This window comes from Dendrobates tinctorius, unplaced genomic scaffold (genome assembly GCF_039654945.1).
Source record: "Dendrobates tinctorius isolate UK_male_01 unplaced genomic scaffold, ASM3965494v1 ptg000075l, whole genome shotgun sequence".
NCBI lineage: Eukaryota > Metazoa > Chordata > Amphibia > Anura > Dendrobatidae > Dendrobates > Dendrobates tinctorius.
The window spans coordinates 56,051,930-56,071,378 of NW_027361743.1; the positions used below are offsets into that span (position 1 = coordinate 56,051,930).

The following is a 19,449-nucleotide window of genomic DNA, read 5'->3' on the forward strand; positions in this document are numbered from 1 at the left end:
AGGAGAGGGTGGTCAACAGTGTCGAAAGCTGCAGAAAGGTCGAGAAGAATGAGCAGAGAGTGGTCACCGTTACGTTTTGCTGTCAGAAGGTCATTGGTCACTTTGATGAGTGCAGTTTCTGTTGAATGTAGGGGCGGAAACCGGACTGTGAAGGGTCTAGGAGGGAGTGAGTGGGGAGGTAACGGGTAAGGCGGGAGTATATCAGGCGCTCCAAGAGTTTAGAGATGAAGGGGAGATTGGAGACTGGTCAGGAATGGAAAAGCCGGAAGCTCCCGTGACCCAGCTGGACAGAGAGCAGGAACATACCTCAAAAAGGTCCCAAACCAGCTCCCAGCAAAAGAAAAACCGAACCGGAAAATCCGGCCAAGGAAGTTCCTCCAGGCCGAAGGATCCAGATGTCTCCTAGAGTTCCTGGCAGTTACCGACCCCTGGAAAAAAGATAATGCCTTGTTTATCTCCGATCAAGGCACTAGAAAGGGCCTTAGGGCTTCAAAAAGAGCGAGATGGATTAGGGAGGCCATTTCATTAGCATACACCTCAAAAGGGCAAACCGGCCCCTGGCAAGCTGAGGGCGCATTCCACCAGGGCCATGACCACCTCTTGGGCAGAGAGATCGGAGGTCTCGACCGACCAGATATGTAAGGCAGCTACTTGGTCCTCTCCGAGCACCATCTACAACCATTATAGACTAGACCTGGGTGCTTCCTCAGACCTCTCCTTTGGTGTCAGGGTTCTGCAGGCTGTAGTCCCTCCCCAAAGTAATTATTACGCTCTGTAATTCTCTCAGGTGGTGCTGTCATGGACGACCGAATAAAGTCGTAGTTACTCACCGGTTAACGGTATTTTTCGGAGTCCATGACAGCACCCGTATATTCCCTCCGTTTAATTTGGGTGTGCACTTCTTCCTCTTATATGTACACGGGTAATTAATAGTCGTGTAGAGTATTGTATATAAATTATGCTATTAACCTTTGTGGTCCTCTTGTGCTCTGTAAACCAACTGATGCATGGGAGAGGTGCCGCCCTTATGTATCTGTAGGATTTCCTGTTCCTGGAGGGAGGATCCCCTCTCTCAGGTGGTGTTGTCATGGACTCCGAAAAATACAGTTAACCGGTGAGTAACTATGACTTCTCAGTTAATGATATGCTCGGGGGCGGCCTGTGGGGGGTCTTCATGCGGTGCTCTGATTAGGTATTCATAATGAAGACTGCTGACAGGTCACTGATCAATCACTGAAAATGGCGCCGGCCGCATCTGCGCTGTAGCATAAATTTGGAATGCGATAGATGCTATTGCGCGGGCGCCATTTTGCTAAAGAAAAAAAATTGTCTCCAACAAGATGGCGCCTGCGCAATAGCATTTATCGGATCGAATGGAATGTTTTTTTTAACGGTAACATAGGGAGCAGGTCATCAAGGGATCAGTGACCTGTCATAAGACATACAGCAGAGCACCAAAGAAAGTCTCCCCACAGGCTGCACTGAAACACAACAATCTAACTGAAAACCACAAATAACCACAAGACGGATTTCATCAATCCAAGTATCATTGTAATCAGTATAACGGCACTGACCTGACAATGTCTGTAGGTTACTGAGCACAACCTGCCAACGTTCTCTTTAAATGCCGAATCAAGCTTGACCGAAAAGGTGTATCCAGGCCTAGAAAAATCCCCCCCAAAGTGTCCGTAAAATGTGGCAGCCAATGGCTTGTGCAGAATGACATGGCTGCCATTATAGTATGCAAGACCCTGTCCATGTGTGGCAAAGTATCATGGCACATGCAAGGAGAATGGTGCAGACATATGCAACTTGCTCTGGCTGACTGATGTGGTAATTGTGCAAAAACACACAGACAAGTATACAAAAGTACTTCTGTTTTACAAACGTCACACATCTCAAAAAGCCTGAAGCGAATGTTCCATTATGCCCTATCTTGTAATATCCACCTAAAGAGGGGAGGCGAGGGCTACTACACAATTACTGCTAAATTATAAACCACTTACTAAAGCAAAACTACATACAGAGCAGAGCACAAAACATAGAAGTATAGAAAATGTTATACAGCTTTCTACTCGTTTCCAAGGAATGACTGAAGGCTTTGTTCACGTGCTTTCACTTTTTTTTTTTTTTTTTAACAAAAAAGAGTAAAAAGGTGAAAAATATCCATTAAAAAGAGATAATGAGATAAAACTAGTCTCAGAGCCTAAAACGAATCTGTATGTTAAATTTTTACCATTATTTAAAAAGAGAGAAGTGTGCGCGTATATATATTATATATATATATATATATATACACACACACACACACACACACACATACATACACACGCATATACATACACACGCATATACATACACACGCATATACATACACACCTCTATATAATGTTCCCACTTTTCAGGGTGAAGCTCTAGACAAGATTCTCATTGGTCATCTGTATGCAATTTTTCTTTTTAAACCCACCCAATATAGAGACTTGAAGCTCGTACATGCTGTGATTTTTTTGACTAGAGTTTTTATTCATTTTATTCTCAATTTACAAAAAAAAAAAAAAAAATCCCACACAACAGAAGCAAAATCCTATTTTAGGGCAGTTTCACGCGTCAGTGTCTCCGGTACGTGTAGTGACAGTTTTCTCATGTACCGGAGACACTGACACACGTAGACACATTCGAATGAATGTGTCTATGCAGATGTTAGCGTGTTTTCACGGACCATGTGCAAAACACGCTGCCATGTCCGTTTTTGTGCAACAGCACAGATCACACGGACCCATACAAGTCAATGGGTCCGTGTAAACACGTACCGCACACGGATGCTGTCCGTGTGCGATCCATGTGCGTTTTTAAAAGTCAAAGGGTTAACATTGAAAATATTTTTCAAAAACACGGACAGCACATGGATGGTACACACGGATAGCATACGTATGCACACTGACACGGATAGCTCCGGTACCGGAATTATCTGGACGTGTGAAACTGCCCTTAAAAATATAGATAAGAGTGGACAGGCTGTATTGCAGGGGCACTTAACCCCTTGAATATGCAAACCATTTTTTAAAATTTAATTTTTCCCTCCCTTTATTCGAGTTGTAGTTCTGAATTACACCATGCAATTTACTGAAAACCGAGGGGAAAAAAAAAATCAGTTCTACTGTTTTTAGGTTTTGTTTTTACAGTATTCATTGTACGGTAAATTGCCTGGCAACATTATTCTTCAGGTCAGCACAATTACAGCAAAACGAAACTTGAGTAACATTTTTTAAATTCAATTGGAGGGAGAAAAAAAAAAAAAAAGTTATAAAACAATTTTTATTTTTCTGCCCTTTATTTTTTGTGTTGCCGGTCCCCTCGCCAGACCTGTCAAGTTTTATTTTTGCTGCAATTTTTTATTTTTCCCATATTTTTTTTTGGAGAGCTGAATGTTTTATTCATACTATGTTGATGTATATACAGCACTTTAATGAAATGTTATTTTTGGGGTAGGGAGGCGAATTGTGACCAAAATCTTTAAAATTAATTATCCCCCCATGGTAAATGCTGTATATATTGATAGATCTGATTTTTCTGACACAGGGGGTATCAAATATATAAAGGCCTTACATTTTCTTTATTAATCTAGAGGATTCAAATATTTTTAAATATTTTTTTCTTTAACCTTTTACTTAACTAGTTGATCCCCTTGGGACCAATCGTTTGATGGCTTTGTATATAGTGGAAACTGTCTTATTGCTGTATAATAGTAAGAATGACAAGTCTCACCCTGTGGCTGAGAGTCATGGGATTGTCAAGAGGTCACTTGGCAGCTTGGGGGGCACCTTTTCTGTCATGCCAACCCCTCGGCTCCCTGGATAGATAGCAGAGCTTAGATTCCGCTGTCAATTACGGTCTGTAGGGGCAAGCAGCAACAAATAAGTGTGGGTGCCGATCGATCGCTGCTGTTTGAGGCAGATTCTCAGCTATATAATACATACAGCCAGCATCTGCCCTGTGTGGAGCTGGCTCCGCTGCTGAGTACATTGTGGAGTGTAAAGAGGTTAAACAACGTCTCGATTGAGGAAACTTTTACTTAGTTTTGCTATAGTACAGTAATGCGACAAATATATGCAGTTTTAAACGTTTTCATTGGGGAAATGCACTATAAAATGTATTTTTTATATTTTATCTGTGTATTTTATTCCCATCTCTAAGTTCCTATCCAAATATATAGCAGGTGTAATATTAGCAAATACATCCATTTAGAAATGTAGTACAGTTCTCCTGATTAGCTATGTCACTTACAGCATTTGCAGGACATTGTAGTAGCTTAGGTAACCACCACTAGCAACTAGCCGTCACTATATGAGTTGGTCGTAACCATGGATAGCTAGGCTACTGGCAATGCCCTGCACATGGGGTAAGCCACATATCAAATCAGAATAACTATACTATGTTTCTAATTGGAGGCAATTGCTATTACTTCTCCTACTACATATTGGGATAGAGGAGATGGGAATACCTTTTTAAGTCCAAGAGGAAAAGCTGCAAATAACACCAACTGCTCTAGTGGTAAATATACAGGGTACAGATTTCAAAGTCTCTCTGCAGGTCAGTTTCCGCAGTGTAAAATAAAAATCATAAAAAGAAAGATAGAAAATCAGATTTCTATAAATTCCATATATACACTGAGAAAATTACATGAAGAACAAAAACGACTCAGGTCCTCTCAGGAAGTTCAGCAGGCTCTATCAGAGGCAGGACTAATAACCGTGTGATTTTCCACTTTTTCAATTCTGTATTTTGCTCCCTGTTTTTCCAGAGCCATAATTTTTTTTTTTTTTTTCGGGATTAATATTGCTATGTGAGGGCTTGTTTTTTGTGGAACAAGTTGTAATACATCATTGATTTTACCATGTAGTGTACTGGAAAGTGAGAACAAAAATTCAAAGTGCAGTGAAATTGCAAAAAAAAAAAGTGCAATTCCACATATTTTTTTTTTTTAACATGATCACTAAATGCTAAAACTGACCTGTCATTATGAGTCTCCAAATCATTAGGAGTTCACAGATACCAAACATATGTAGGTTCTATTTTATTTAAGTGGTGAAAAGAAAATCCAAAGTTTGCAAGGGGAAAAAAAAGTGCCATTTTCCGAGACCTGTAGCGTCTCCATTTCTCAGGATCTGGGTGCGGGCTTATTTTTTGTGCACCGAGCTGACATTTTTATCGATACCATTTTGGCCTAGATATAATGCTGTGATCGCCTGTTATTGCAATGTTGCAGCGACAAAAAAACAATTCTCTTTAGATTTTTTTTCTCGTTATGTCATTTACAAACTGAATTCTTTTTATATTTTGATAGATTGGGCGTTTCTGAAAGGGGCGATATCAAATGTGTATTTTAGATTTTTTATTGCTTTATTTTGAATGGGGGGCGATTTAAACTTAAATTTAAAAAAAATTATATTTTTAGTTTTTCTTTTTTACTTGCTTCAATAGTCTTCATGGGAGACTAGAAGCTGCGATCAGTCCTGTGTGAAGCTAAAATGATCATCTGCTATGAGCGCTGGCCACAGGGCGGCGCTCATAGCGATCCAGCAATGACAAGCACAGGGGTCTCCTGCAGACCCCAACCCATCGGCGACCCGCAGTCATGTGATACTGGCATCGATTGTGCAAAGTCTGTGATGCACTTCCGGTGCGAGCATGTTAAATTGCACCGTCAATGGTTGACAGCAGCATTTCACATGTTAACAGAAGCGGGTGGATCACGATCCCACCCGTAGCTGTTGGGTGTACGTCAGCTGATGAAACCATCTGAGATATGTCAGAAAACATGTGGGCTCAGCGCCAGAACCCGCATGGAGTGTGTGGATGTGACTTTTGACGTGTCAAAGGTCCTTAAGGCAACACCTCTAAACAGCTGGAAACAGAAGATCCACCAAGCTCAATAGATGATATCACAGCTGACTCTGATCACCTTTGCTTTGCAATGAACGTTGACCTTTTATCTGAGCATGCGCAGAATGTGTTTGTGACTAATGTACTCACTTGTCTCCTGAAACAGGAAGATTTAAGAAAAAAAAAAAAAATACAAGTGACCAGTCTAAGAGTTGCAAGATTTTCATTTCTCTTTTCAATATAGATTGTGATTTTGCAAAACAAAACAAAAAAACACACACACACACTGATTTAACCCCTTAGTGACCGCCAATACGTCTTAACTGACCTGAGATATAAGAGAATAGCCTCCCCATACAGGTGACAATCCAGCAGCTGTCAGCTGTACACTATAGCTGACAACTTGCTGCATCAGCCATGATCAGTGTTTGCACCATCCAAATCTGTTTAACTCCTTAGATGCTGCTGTCAATAGTGACAACATCATATCAATGGTTAACAGAGTGTGGGGGCTTCCTCTTTATCCTCATCGGCACACTGAGATCTTGATTGTGTGGTCCAGATGTTTGGCATGGCAATTCACGCCCAAATAGCGGCCTTAGAGTCTGATGGCTGTTGTAACCTGTTCAGAAGTTAGTGGCATTTAGGTGGTTAAAATACACATTTTCATTTCTGTCATGCCACTTTGCATTAATTCCTGAAAATCACCTGAACGGTTAATTACCTGACTGCAGTTTTCAATATGTCAGGGGGTGCGGTTTTAAAAATGGTGTCACTTTTGGGGTTTTTTCCTAATATATAGGACCCCCAAAGGCACTTCAAACCTGGATAGGTCACTAAAAAAAATAAATGTTGTAAATTTCCTTGACAAAATGAAAAATTACTGCTCCATTTTTAAACCTCCTAAAATGCTAACAAAATAGAACAATATTTTACAGATGATGCTGATGTAAAGCAGTCATGCGGAAAATTTTATTTATGAATGTTTTTGTGTGGTATGGCTATCTGAATTAAAGGGATAAGCATTCAAAGATTGAAAATTGCTAATTTTTTTTTACATTTTTCTCAAATTTCTGATATTTATAAATAAAAACATTGACCTAAATTTACCATTATCATAAAGTACAATGTGTTAAGAAAAAAAAATCAATCTCAAAATCACTGGGATTTGTTGAAGCGTTCCAGAGTAATTACCACATAAAGTGACACTGGTCAGATTTAAAAAATTTGGCTCCGTCACTAAGGGGTTAAATAGGTCATTTTCTGACAATCTCGCTCATTTAAAGTAAGCAGCCTTGTTTAGCACTAAAGTAGCACCATTGCTTGCATTGTGAATTAATGTATCGCTGTGCAATGTCTGACATTGTCAGTACAAGTTCCCTCTGGTTTGGAAAGTGCTGCAGAGTATGGTGGCGCTGTAGAAAGTATTGTGAATATAAACTTCCCCCGCTCTTCCGACCCCAAGACAAGTGGTAGTTTAAGAGACAGCACTTTTGCAATACACTTAAAGTGAACCTGTCAGCAGGATTATGCTCCGTAAATTACAGACCGTGTCAGGTTGGTGGCGTTATACTGATTAAAACGATACCTGGGTGATGAAATCCGTCTTGAGGTTGTTGTCTGATCTGAATTTGCAGTTTTCAGTTAATGAGATTCTTGTGCTCCGGGGTGGGGTCTTCATGTGGTGCTCCGCTTACATATTCATCTGTATAGGCTTAGGACAGGTCACTGATCACTCATTGACCTGTCCGCTAATTAATTTAGTGCACAGAATAGTGTTGATGTTACAAATGAGAATATTCTTGATATGCAATATTGTTGAAAATGCCTATAATATTGTGAGGCTTAGAAAAAAAAAAAAAAAGTTAGATCCAGCAAAATGGCACTGGCGGCGCCTGTGCAGAGGCATCTACCTCTTTCCGATGGATGCTACTGATTTTTTTTTGCTGCAGCAAAATGGCAGTGCCGCTTGCGCAGTAGCATCTATCGGTAATAGATGATGCTGCTGCCATTTTGCTGCAGCAAAAAAAAAAAAAAAATTCTAAGCCTCACAATATTATAGGCACTATCAACATTATATCGAGATCATTATCAACAGTAATATCCACACTATTAAATGCAGTATGTAAAATAGGGGGCAGGTCACTGAGCTATAAGTAATTTTTCATAAGCCATCAGTATGAATACCCAATCAGAGCACGACATAAAGCCCCCTTCCCCCCAGGCCGCCCCACAGCACGAGAGTCTCATTAACTGAAAACTACACAACCACAAGACGGATTTCATCACCGAGGTATCATTTTAATCAGTATAACAGCGCCAACATGACAGTGTCTGTAGGTTACTGAGCACAATCCTGCTGACAGGTTCCCTTTGATGATCGTTTTATTTAATTTGGGGGGGTAGAAAAATAAAATGCTATTTTGCCATTTTTTGGTGTGGGCAGGTGTGCGTGCGTGCGTGTGTATAGAGTATTAACCCCTTTCTTACCGATGACGGAATACTCCCCTGCCCACCTCAAAGCCACGACATGTCAACTGCTATAAACAGCTGACATGTACCCGCAATAGGCGCGAGCGAAATCGCCATCCGCCCGCGCCTATTAACTAGTTAAATCTCGCTGTCAACGCTGACAGTGGGCATTTAAATAGCACTTTTGGCGCCAGACCGGAAGTGAGCACATAGTCGACCCCCGTCGCGTGATCGGGGGTCGGCGACACGTTGCCCTGACAACCAGAGCTCTCAGAGACCTCTATGGTTGTTGCTTGCGGGACACTGAGCGCCACCCGGTGGCTGGCGCTCAAAGCACTGCAGTAAATCTTCCACATATGGGCGATCTGCTCATCGCCCATATGTAGCAGAGCCGATCGAGTTGTGCATGCTTCAAGCCTCCTATGGAAGCTATTGAAGCATGCCAAAAGTAAGAAAAAAAAAATGTTTGAAAAGAAAAAAAATAGAAAACCTAAAAGTTCAAATCACCCCCCTTTCGCCCCAATCAAAAAATAAAAAAAAAATAAAATCACATACACATTAAGTATCGCCACGTTCAGAATCACCCAATCCATCAATAAAAAAAGCATTAACCTGATCGCTAAACGGCGTAGCGAGAAAAAAATTCAAAAAGCCAGAATTACGTTTTTTTGGTCACCGCGACATTGCATTAAAATTCAATAATGGGCGATCAAAAGAACGTATTTGCACAAAAGCGGTATCATTAAAAACATCAACCTGGCACGTAAAAAATAAGCCTGCACCCGACCCCCAGAACACGAAAAATGGAGACGCTACGGGTCTCAGAAAATTGCGCAATTGTGTGGGATTGCACATTTTTTTGCAATTTCACCGCACTTGGAATTTTTTCCCCCGTTTTCGAGTACACGATATAGTAAAACCAATGGTGGCATTTAAAACTACACACAGTGTACTATGCAAGTAAACATTTCAATTCAAAAGCCACATTACAGCTGTGATGCTAATGTTACTTAATAGTTGTTTAGATTTTTTTTTTATTGATTTACCTTTAGACAAAATAAATTTTAGATATCTGTATATGTGTATGCATATCTCTGTATATCTACACACTAATATTTTGTTATAATGTAGGCAAAAAAATACGCGTATATGGGGGATATCTAGCTTTCTATATAATAATCCTGCTTTGCAAGCCATTATACGCTTTGCTGTACATGCATATCTGCATGGCAGAGCTGGGTTCTATCAGCCCCTCGTCTGCTATGGCAGCCCAACAGTATCTTGGCGCTGCTGCGGCCAATCACAGGGCTCTGTAGTGATGCAGAGGTAGACTGCAGCGGTCATGTCCTGAACACATGGTGTCACTGCTAAACCCAAGTCACCAAAGATCAGGGGCAGCAAAGAGGCAGCAGCAGTAGTGATCAATGAGTAAACTCATTTTTTTTGCTTACTGTTTCCTCCCTAGAAGAAGAACTATCAGCATTGTAGATTAGCAATATGGAGTCTATAGTAATGACAAATGGATACTACAGCATCTGTAAAAACACCAGAATTCTGGACCCGGGTTCTGCCTAGTGATGAATTATGTGAATGGGAATCTATTCTGCAAGCTTCTCGCAAGTACAGTATATGCATGTCCTAAATTACACCATCTAAATTCAGACCTATACGGCAGCATAGCCATAGACTAAAATGGCAGTATGTATTCAAAATGCTATTACACTATCACATTGTTAGATTGGGGAAGGGGTACACAAACAAAGGCCGTAATTGACCATACTTTTTGTGCAACCCCACTCCCTGCAACCGCCACCCCCCCCCCAAACAAAAAAAGTAACTTTTATCCATTATTTTCAATGGGAGAGCAATTAAAACGTATAGCAGAAGGTTTCAATACGTTTATTAATTTGGTAATCGAAGAGAAAGTGTTTAATTTTTTTTACAAAATGCATTCCTCCCCAAAACACAAATTTATTCTCTGTACTAGTAAAAACTTTTTGTTTTATTAGTAAAAGTGTACAAAAAACATATATACGTTTACGTTCAACATACGGTACACGCCTTCATGTGTTTTTAATGCATACATCATAGCTGCAGACCTGTGAATGTGAGTCTGGCCTAAAGACTATATTCCAAACATTATCCTTTTGAAACTAAGGAGGATACACTGGTTTGCCTTTGCACTGAAGTAGTTAAATTCTATTGCATTTTTATACACAAACCAACAATGAGATAATACAAGCTCATCTCCAAACTCAGAGAAAGGACTTTTGTAGTGTAGGAATAAGGCAACACAATAACACACTAGCATACAAGCAGCAGTGCTGCCTACACACATCGCCCCCATCACAATGAGCTTCTCTGCCACACTCCGCACTACATGATACCCTACATGTAAAATACACACAACACTAAACGCTGACATAGCCAAGCCCATGTTAGGATGAAATGACTCATTTACTAATAGCCCACATCAGAATACTGGGTAGTTTTGGTGGAAAGTGAAAGGCTCGTAGTTTTGAAATGAATGCTGTAACGTGTAGTATCTTCTGATTTCAATCTGCAGCTTAAAAACACAGTTGTCGAAACAATACTAAATCCATCGCCCCTATGCAGAAAGATTCCATACCTTACCTGATGTGGTCAACTCCACCTGCACGACTTCAAATCAGGAACATAAAGGATTCTTTTTTTTTCCCCCCCTTCTACTTTTAGGCATCTAGGAGAATTAAAAAAATAAAAATCATAATTAAAATCTAAAATGTACTCAATATTAAATGATAAATTATAAGCAGGGCCCTTACTGCTCTTGGTATGCATTTAACTGTCTGTTCCTTTGTAATGACTGATATTGTCTGTACCTGTCCCCTCTGAATTGTAAAATGTTGTGGATTATGTTACAGGAAAAATATATATCTAGATAAAAAAATATAAAGATTTGCGAGTTCTTGGTGGTTGATGGCTAACTGAAAAGATGGTAAATTGCAAGCTTTCCAGACTACTTGGGTCGCTTCATCAGGCATAGTATAACACAATCTGAAGAGTATCATTTATACACAGGAATAATTATGGTATATGTTGGCACTATTGAAATAAAAAAAATTATTAAAGATGAAAAAATTAAAACTTTGCTCTTAGGCCTGTTTCACACTTCCGTTTTTGTGTCCGCCAAACGGATCCGTTTCCGTTTTTTTTTACGGAAACGGATGCAAACGGATCCGTTTTTTAAAAAACGGATCTGTTTTTTGACGGATCCGCGGTAACCGCTATGGGACAAAAACGGATCCTGCAAAAAAAATGGCGGATCCGTTTTTTTACGGAAACCAACGGATTGACGGATTTGAAAAAACGGAAGTGTGAAACAGGCCTAAGAAAAAAATAAAATAAAACATGCATGAAAAAACTGTATAGTGTGGATAGGTAGAGTCCAAAATTCTTTATTGGTTATAATCCTGAATATTGGACATACCCCACAGCAGTAACACCTCCACCCCCACATTTTAAATATTAAAAAGGTCAAAACCTGCAATAAAAACGCCATGTAACATAGCAAGATGACTCAGATTTCCGAGCCCAAGATTCATTAGTGATCCTCCAACACAGTGACCCGAGGTTACCGTATATGTGAAAACGTAAAAATTTTTTCAGCATTTTCCTCTTGTTTAAACAGAAGCAGCTGCGAATTTTTGAATTTACAAACTATTCATTTGCAAAAAAAAAAAAATGGCATTACAGAATATTACTGTAATATCACATGGTTAGTATAGTCTTAAAAATATATTTATTTTTTTAAATTTAAATAGACTTTTGGGATTTTTTTTTATTATGACAATTGTAAATAAAGAGGTTGATATAGGGGGAGGTAGTAAAGTGGAAAAATTAAGACCCGGACATATGTTTTAGAAAGTGAAATAAATATTAACTAATTTGACCTCTGGTATACTGGACAAAATGTAAGTAAAATATAAAATTAGATGCAAATATACACTGTGCTGGATAGGCCCGAATCTACACCGCACTTCAGCATTTTACAAGGTCACTGTGCGGAGAACTTGGCCCAAAACATTTGAATTTCTAACAAATATTAACCCTTTTGGGTGCATGAGAAGTCTGTTAACCCATAGCGCTCCAAAATGCAGAGTGTCATTTTTTAGAACCATTTTTTTTGAACAATTTTAGTTTCCATGATAGTTGGTGATGTAATAAATCCATATTCAGATGGATCGCATATTATGGTGTGAATTTCTCGTGTGTTTGATGGCAAAAATGGTATTTGCAATCTATGATAGTCTTGCCAGCAAATCACCTGTTATATTAAGGAAAAAATAAATAAATGATATATATAAAATTTTTAAATTATTATTTTACACACACTAATGTCTTTTCTTTAAGCAGAACGTTCGAGACAAGAAAACAGACTGGCTTCTGACACCACATCACTGCTGCATAACAGTTAATGTTGCACATTTTGAAATTTTAAAAACAAGGAATTCACACACTGACTTTCTATTTTTTACAATGAAGCACTAACATTTTGTTACAGATGTACGAACTGCATGACACTAAAATTAAAAAAAATATTTTTAAAAGGATTTAATTTCAAACAAAAGAGAAAACAAACACTATTTATATAAACACCACATGTACGTACGTTTTCATTAATAAACAGGCCTTTACTTCAAGACATATGTGCTGAAGCCCCATCCTTCTATCTGTACAGAAAAACAATTGTGCAGAAAGTGCAAGGTTCCACAAAGCAGGAGGAACGTCTCCATGCCGGGTATGCAGCTGGCACATCACAGTATGGGGACCACACCCAGGATAACTATACAGCACCGGCTCGGCTTCTGTAAGTAAACATCCCAGAATGGGGAGAGATGAGAGCAGAGCACCTGCTGCCAGGTAATAAGGCCTGGCACTTTAGGACCATGTGTGGGATTGCTGGTGCTTGTAGTGTGAGGAGGCTCCTCGCCTATGTTACTGGCTTGGTGGAGCTTTGCTGGGCTTCTAGTATGCCCTATATTCACACATGTACACAGTCCCACATGCACTTATATCACCGAACTACTCACTGCAGGGACTACACATAGAAACCCCACACACTGTATGACAGCATGCACAAGCGGCCTGTATGTGTCCATATTATGTAATGTTAATCAACTAATGGTGCACATGTATTCACTGGCTGTCAGGTTACACAGTAAACAGATGTTTGTGGCACCTACTAATGCCGCCCTATACTGATAATGAACGCTATACATGATGTATGCCACGCGCCACATTTTTATTGTCTCATTTGTTTGCATATTGTCAACAAAAATAGTTGTAAAGCTGAACCCAGATTCGTTAAATCTTATTTAAATTTAATAAGACAGGAGAGTCAATAGATCATGTGACTTGATTTCTGGAGGGAAAAAAAAAACCTGATGCAAAACATGTCTACATCAATCTTCCATGGTCTACAACACTTATAAAAAAAAAAAAAAAGGCAGATGCATTTTTCTAAAGGATATATGAACACATGTACACACAGGGATGGAAACAGAACTGTGCACAAACTTATGTGAAAAGGATTCCCATTTACATAACATACAAAGGGAGAAAAGTACAGATACATCAATTAGAGACATGTGGTGTTCAACAGGATACATGTCCTATAGTGTTCATCATATACACCATTGACCAGGATCTAACATATGTATATAGGTACAAACTATAGCAACAGATTACACACTCTAGCTAGATACACACATATATAACAAGAAAGTAAATTCACACACTACAGATGATAGTAGTATAGTTACTGTATAGTGTGTGTATACAGATACTTAATATCTACTTACTGTAGAGTATATAACTTGTAACTAGATATTAAATATATACACACACTGCAGGAGCCAGTACATGTTATACAGGCACTACAGGTAGCTAGTAAGTATATACAGTGTATACTACACACTAGTCCCGGCTCCTGCAGTGTGTATACACTGACTGTAGAACATGTACAGTGACTGGACATTAAGTACACACACTCTCCAGCCGCTATACACGTACAGACCCCGCAGCGCCCTGCTGCTGTCAGCCCGGCCCTCCCGCCTCACATCTGTCACACGCAGTGTCACCTGTACTGTGCAGTCACCGCTCGGCCACGTCCGATCAGCAGATGCCGACTGCTCCCTCCGTACAGGTAGAAAGTGACCCGATCCGGGACTCGTATTCCTCGCGGTGTCCATGCGGACGTTATCCGGACAGCGCTCCGCACCTGTATGAGGCACGGCCCCCTATGCCCCTCACTATTGGGGTGCTGCAGGAGCCCCGCTCTCTGCCGGGCGGTGTCGGTTGCAGGTACGGAGCACAGATGACAGCGCCGCCGCTCCCCCTCCTGTAGTGACAGATCCCCCGCCCACACCCCTCGCAGTCCCGCTCAAACTGAACGCGGCCCCCCGGAGCCGCTCTCCGCCCGCGGACCCCGCTGCGGCTTCGGGGGATTTTTTGCGTATTTTTCCGGCCGCCCTGACAGGTGTTATTACAGGAGGCGGAGAAGTGAGCGCTGTCACCGCGCACCGGGGAGGAGGAGGAGGAGGCCGGGCTCCGGGTGAGCGCCCCGGTCCTGACACGTCGTGCATCTCCGAGCTGCCGCGTCCTCCCTTACCTCCCTCACACTGACAGCGCCGGGCACCCGGGGCAGCGCCGTCCTCACACCGGCCTCCCCTCACTGCCGTCCCGAGCTCCGGCTGACACAGCGCTCCCGCGGCGCACTACATGTCCCGTCCTGCCAGGCAGCCATTCCCCCGGACAGCTCCGCTCCAGTCAGGACTCGAAAATGGCGCCGAAAGCGCAGAGCTTCTCATTCAAATTCGTAAGTGCCAGCCCTGGGGCATGCCGGGAAGTGCGCCGGCTGTCAGCAGAGCCACGCCCCGGGACACGCCCACTCCCGCCCAGCACACAGTCCGGAGCGCCGGCACAGCGGCAGCGCACACAAGGCTCTGTCCCGTGCGAACACGGACCGGCGGCCCCGGCCCCGCTAGGTACGAATGAGGCTGTACTGCTGCGCGGAGTTACAGCGGCACCCGGCGCACTGACACCGGTACAGAGCGCTGCTGAAGCCGAAAGTCACCATTCTGAATGCTGCGGACTGCCGAGTATTGGCACTTCCACTGACCATTAATGAGCACTGCACTTGGCTAGTCGGTGACACTCCCATAAGAGCACCACACCATTCAGCAGTTGATTTTCAAATGCCCTTTCTTGAGACCGGGAAGGAATTATGGACAAAAGGTTGAACCGCACATCAACAAAAACATCATATCCACAGTGAAGCATGGTGGAGGCAGCATTATGCTTTTAGGCTGTTTTTCAGCAGCTGGAGATGGGACTTTAGTCAAGGTGGAATTGTCAATAGTTCCAAATATCAGACAATTTTGTAACAAAACTTTTTAAGCCGCTGCTAAAAAGGTGAAGAGGAATTTCACTTTTCAGCAAGACAACAACCCTAAGCATCCCTCAAAAGTCAACAAAAGACTGACTTTGCCACATTAATTTAGTTCTTGATTTTTCCAAATAAATTTCAGTTTATTTATCAACCAAGTTGTACAGATCGGATTGTAGGTGACATGAAGGGAACAGACACACGGCTGTATAACATGAGCAACGATTGCATCGCAGTGCACGGACTGGCCGGGGGGCTCTCCTGACCAGAGCGTGACCGCTGCATGGAAACATGCTGGTCAGGAGCGCCACAGGCCAGTCCAAGGATTGTGATGCGATTGTCATCACCATTATATGGCAGGCTGACTGCCCAGCAAAGGTTGAAAAAGGTCTGAAAAAATTATTTTATATGACAAAACCTGCCATTTTATCAGATTTTATATCCACTGTACGATGGTCCTCTGGTAACAACAGCTTCAAATACACAATTTTATTGTACTCCTTAAATCTTCCTCATTCAGTTCAGGTAGATGACATGTTAAGGCCCCGTCACATTAAGCGACTCACCAGCGATCCCGACACCGATATCAAGGTGTCAGGATCGCTGGTGAGCTGTCACACAGACAGCTTCACCAGCGATCAGCACAGCGATGCCGAGCGCCCGGCATCGCTGGCTATCACTGTAGAAAATAGTATCAAAATAAAAAATATAGTTATTCTCACCTTCCGACATCCCGTTTAGCCATCCCGCCTCTCTCCACGCTCCGGTCCCAGTGATCCTTTGCGAGAATGACCGCGAGATGTCACGGTCTCGCGGGATAACAAAGTCTCGCGGTCATTCGTGCAAAGGATCACTGGGACCGGAGCGTGGAGAGAGGCAGGATGGCTGAACGGGACATCGGAATGTGAGAATAACTATATTTTATTTATTATTTTTTTTACACCTGATCGCTGGTCTCCCGCTGACACACACAGCGATGCGTGCTGGCCAGCGGGAGACCAGCGACCAAAGAAATGTCCAGAGGTTTCTTCCAGCGATCCCGGCAGGGGGGCCGCTCGCTGATCGCTGTCACACACAGCGATCTCGCTGGTGAGATCGCTGTTACGTCACAAAAGTTGTGACTCAGCAGCGATCTCGCTACCGAGATTGCTTAGTGAGACGGGGCCTTTACTTCTGTAGTCGGCGACTGCAAACACTGGTGTCACCAAAAATTTGTGAGCTCTAAGGCAAATTCTCCAAGAGGACCACCAACCATTACTTGTCTTTAAAGGGAATCTGTCACCCTTTTTAGCCCCTATTAGCTGACGGCATAGACATCGGGGGCTTATCTACAGCACTCTGTAATACTGTAGATAAGCCTCCAATGTAACCTAAAAGAGAAGAAAAACACGTTATATTATACTCACGGAGGTGGGCGGTCCGGTCCGATGGGTGTCGCCATCCCGTCTGGCACCTCCCTTCCTCATGCAATGACGTCCTCTTCTCCCATCCTGTAATGGCTGCGGCGCATTGCTCTGCCCTGTTGAGGGCAGAGCAGAGTCCTGCAGGGCGCAGGCACCAGACCTCTCCCAACGCCTGCGCACTGCAGGACTCTGCTCTGCCCTCAACAGGGCAGAGCAATGCGCCTGCGCCAGAGTCATTACAGGACAGGAGAAGAGGACGTCATCGCATGAAGAAGGGAGGCGCCGGACAGGACGGCGACACCCATCGGACCGGACCGCCCACCCCGGTGAGTATAATATAACGTGTTTTTCTTCTTTCAGGTTACATCAGGGGCTTATCTACAGCATTACAGAATGCTGTAGAAAAGCCCCCGATGTCTATGCCAGCAGCTAATAGGGGCTAAAAAAAAGGTGACAGATTCTCTTTAATAGGACTAGTACTTTCATATGGGGCACAGGGACCTTTTGGGCCTCCTTAGTCTCTAGGGCACAAGAGCAATTGCATCCCCTGCACTTGTTCCAGTTACACCCCTTAGGCTGGAGTCAGACACAACGTATAAAAATACGGTCCGTATTTTGCGGTCGTAATACGCAGAAATGTTCCCTGAGCAGTGATCCATATGTCAGCCATTGACAAGGCTAGGATGCGATTTTTTCACACATAAGCATCCATAATGCATCCGTATGCTGAGACTTTCTCACCGGCTTGCAAAATGGACATATAATGGAGCCTAATGACAGGTTAAAACACAAACGAAAGAAATGATCTATACACATAGAATATATATATTCTGACACACCTCACTGAGGCACATCTACTATATAATCATCTAATTCTGTATGTCTGTCTGTAACGGAAATCCCATGTCCAGGACCGATGCTACCGGCCCCGCTGTAAACCACTGCAGAATGAATTAATCTCTGCACGGGTGCCCCGGCTGACCGGGCATGAACTAATAAGCGTGAGAAAATTTATGAACTTTTTCCCACGCTGTCAGATCACCTCTGGTCAGCCGGGGACTCCACGCAGCCTCAGTGACGTCAGCGGTAGACAGTGGATTTTGTCCTACAATTATATATATGAATCTGCTCAGCTTATTTTTCACACAAATCATCAGTCTGAGGTAAATCATCCATGTGCTTGTCAAAAACAACTGACACTATGCTGTGATGCTGAATTCGCATAGTGCAGTCTTTCGTTATGTGAAGTACTGCTTTTTTTTCCCTCCATTTAATGTATAATAAAAATACAATCTACAGCCCCTTCTTAGCTAAGCCTTTTCTACTACCAAAATGTTGCACTCATTCTAAATATGGCCAATTTGACACATTCCATCCATCCATCCCTTCGTTTGAGAAGCTATGGGCACATGGTGCGGATCCTCCCGCGGATTAATCCGCAGGTCAAATGACCTGCATTTTTCCTGCGGATTTCTTCCATTTTTTTTGCGGTTTTACGATGTTTTTGTGCAGTTTTCCACCTGTGGATTTGTAGAATGGAGCAGGTGGAAAACTGCAGCAAAACCGCACAAATGAAGTCACATGCTGCTTTTTTTTTCTGCGCAGAAAAATCTGCAGCATGTGCACAGCAGTATTTTCCATTGGCTATAATGGTACTGTACATCACCTGCAGTTCTGCTGCAGAACCGCAGCAGTAGAAACCGCACCGTGTGCACAGAGCCTGAGGCTGTGTGCACACATTGCAGATTCTGCTGTGGAATTTTCCACGCATATCTTGCTAAATCTGCAGGTAAAATGACCTGCATTTTCCCTGCAGATTTAGTGCGGCTTGCCCCTGCAGTTTAAGGCCCTGTGCACACGGTGCGGATTCTGCTGCGGATCTGCAGGTGATGTACAGTACCATTAAAGGCTATGAAAAAAAAAAACCTGCTGTGCACATGCTGCGTTTTTTTCCCCGCGCGGTTTTCGTGCGGAAAAAAAGAAAGCAGCATGTGACTTCTTTTGTGCGGTTTTCCTCCTACTCCACTATAGGAACCCACAGGTGGAAAACCGCAAGATAACCGCAAAAAACAGGAAGAAATCCGCAAGAAAAATGCAGGTCATTTGACCTGCGGATTTCGTGAATTCTGCACAGAAAATGCAAGCACAGAATACGCACCGTGTGCACATAACCTTACACCTGCGGATTTCTATAATGGAGCAGATGTAGAACTGCACAAAGTAGAGACATGCTGCAGTTTTAAATCCGCACCAAATCTGTGC

General features: G+C 42.5%; 1 long non-coding RNA gene across 1 annotated transcript in view; it reads right to left on the reverse strand.

Moving 5' to 3' along the window:
• LOC141096587 (uncharacterized) overlaps positions 1 to 19,449 on the reverse strand; it is a 226,893-nt gene that overhangs the window by 29,446 nt on the left and 177,998 nt on the right. The window contains exon 3 of the long non-coding RNA XR_012233716.1: positions 10,990 to 11,074. This is a non-coding gene — a long non-coding RNA (uncharacterized lncRNA). The remainder of the gene's footprint in view (positions 1 to 10,989; positions 11,075 to 19,449) is intronic.